Source organism: Loa loa (assembly GCF_000183805.2).
Source record: "Loa loa unplaced genomic scaffold supercont3.377, whole genome shotgun sequence".
NCBI lineage: Eukaryota > Metazoa > Nematoda > Chromadorea > Rhabditida > Onchocercidae > Loa > Loa loa.
This window is the reverse complement of record NW_018108557.1, coordinates 17,445-20,860: the sequence shown is the minus strand read 5'-3', so window position 1 is coordinate 20,860 and position 3,416 is coordinate 17,445.

Below are 3,416 nucleotides of genomic sequence, written 5' to 3'. Positions count from 1 at the left end.
GATTGCTGTATTAATAACTAGAATCTCTCAGGACAACCATAAATTGACTTCTAATATTACTTCTAACATAACAAGTTACTTTCTACCATAAGTTACCGCAAATACAATAAGTTACTTCTAACATAAGTTATTTTTAACACTACAAGTAACATCTGACATAAGTTACTCCTAGTATTACTTCTTATTAGAAGTAATACTAATAGTAATATAACAAATTACTTCCAATCTAAGCTATGTAAATTAAGAATTTATGAATTGTTACATTATGAAATCATCTCAATAACTATAGAAACAAAATAACAAAAAAAAAAAATGTATGAAGTTGAGATTGTTACTCTTATCTATTACGATCACATACCGTATCGTGCATATGATAAAACTAAGTGAAAAACTACCTATATTAATTTACAATGGAATTTAATTTAAAAAATTTCAATTTATCTTAATTTCATGCTAATACAACCATAAATTTGCATAAATCTATGTTAAATTTCTTGTTTTTGTCTTAAGTAACATAAAGTTAAAAAAAAAATATCATTTATCAGTTTCTTTTTTTTAATAAATTTAAACGAATCATTAAATTCACAAATAAAAATGTTTACAAATATGAAAATTCCGAGTTATTATGCTATTGTTGATACTATTAATAATAGAATCCATTTTTGTAACAGTTATAATTAGCAGAAAAAAAAAAATTAATTTTAAGAAAGCAATAATTGTCACGTAATCTTTTGCGCTCATTTCGCTTAATTTTATAGGGATTATTATAGATAAAGCTTATATTTTAACATTATTATTTTATGATTATTTTAAATTTAAGTTTAAATAAAATTATTCAAGATACTTTTAGACTATTTAACGAGATCGATCAAATAATGATCATACTGTAACATAAAGATTTTTTAGAATAAACCATAAACAATTTCATTCCTAATCTAACGAGGAAGGAAGATTAATTAAAATAAGAATGAAATTATTTCTAGCATATCATTTCGTGATCATTGAATATCAATATCAATAATTAAATATCAATTAGACATCAATATCGATAATTAAATATCAATTAAATATCAATATCAATAATTAAACAACAATATCAATGAATATCATTGACTATCAATATCAATAATTAAAATCAAATAAATTAATAGGCGCTGTTAAACTTTGTTAATCCTTGTTGCATAATTTTTGACGCTAAATTGTACCATTAAATTTATTGTGACGGACAAAAAAAAAAAAAATACTATAGCTAGATAGAAATTGATAAACGGCAATAATTGCAAAATATTGGATAACAAAATAGTACTGTAAAGTTTTTTTGAAACAATCAAATGTTGTCACATGTCATTTTAGTTGCATATTCATATGTCAAAGGTTAAAAGACTCGCAGAAAATTTGATTCTCAGCTTTATATTGATCATCATTTCATCTGTGACCAGTAGAATTAATGAGATATTATGGTATTACCTATGATGATAACACATATCAATTTATTTTTGAGAATCATCTAACCTGGCTTATTAACTAAAATTGTAAGTTTTTTTTTTTTTTATCTCTCTCTTCTCTGTTTTTTTTACCCTAGTTTCGATGAGATAAAAATCTTACTAAGACTATCTAGGCTACATTGTTTTAGGATAGTAATTTTTCTTGTGATCATGTGATCAATTCTGCTATCAAGATAATTTGTTTCTTAAATACATAACTATTATGATAATTGATCAACGGAAAATTAATTACAGATTATTATTGTTCCATAATTTAGCAATACAATAAATAATCGACAATCATACAAGTAAATATATCACATACATACGAATAAATTACTAAAATAATAATCTTTAAATTTCATGGTAGTATGTAAAAAATTTTTCCTTACATATTTGCATATTTATTTTTCTTAGCAATATTATGTGAACAAAAAAAAAACTAAAAGTTAAATTGTTTGCTTTTCTAATAGTTTGATTACAAAAACTGAATCATCTTGGTGAAAAATTTATAAAATTCCTGCATTTCCGATAAGAGAAAACAAAGAATATGTTGAAAATTAAGATTACATTTATTAGAATTATAATTGAATAATAGGATTATATTGAATGTTACATTGAAAAGTATCACTGCACTTTTTTTATATCGATTGATAATATCGTACAACTGCTTATAAATGGATACGATAATGAATGAAGATCATTTACCATAAAGCAATGTATATTATCAATCTATGCAAAAATTATAGAAAAAAAAAAAACCTAATTGCATATATTTCTTGCTTTAATATATTACAAGTTTCATGATAGATATCTTCACAGTTCTTACTAATCTTCGATCTTAAACAGAGTATATAAATTTAAATGGGTTCGAACGAATTCAAATAGTTCGTTGTACGATATTACACAAGATTCCGCAATTTTCGTCACCAATTTTACATTCCTTCAGCACAATTTTCGACACAAATCACAACCTATCACTGTGAATTCATTTCGCAAATTAATAAAAATTTAAAATCTGTCCAACCCTAGAATTAATTATGAATCATGTCTTCATCAATAGTTAAATCATTAGTTACTTTGCTCAAACAATTTAACTATCAGTATCATCGATCCAGTGCAATGCTCCACTTCTTCACCATTAAATATCACAATTTAACTTTTTGACTATATTTACCATTGACCACAAATAACAGGAAAAGCAAGTAGTGGTTAATAAATCTACACTTCATGCATGTATGCGAATGCTACATCTGACGTACTACCTAACGTGTCACCACTTTTCATTGAACATTGTAAATTCTCGAAAAGGTGTTCAGTATTTGTGCAGTTCTAAATACCGTTCTAATTTTAAACTAAAAAACATAATTGAAGAAATTGCAAATCCACTTAAATGTCTATATTACTACTTGAAAGACTTATTTTTATTATGGTATCACCATATCGTAAGGTATCTCTGAGTTCTACTAACATTATAAAAACATAGATTTTGATAAAAAGAAACGTTCGACTATCAAGAGATTCAGTCGGAGAGCTGCAAACAAACATTCAGTGAAAATGCAGTACTTATTCCCAATACACATTCTGTATTTTGTGCCCGACAAATGCCACAACAAGTTTTGAACGTCACGAAATGAACCGTGGTGAATATTTGCAAATCCAAACCTTTCTAATGTTGACACGTAAAAAATGTTTCCCAACTCAACAGGAAAGAGCAAGATTAATCACACTGGCTCAGAATATTTTATTACCATCTGTAAACTTTGGCATTCATTAATCAATTTTCTAGCTGATTATTGTAACACAATAAATACCTCGTTGTCGACTTAAATTCAAAACAACAAGCAGAAATTATAAACAAATGTACATATATATATATATATATATATATATATATATATATATATATATATATATATATATATAATATAA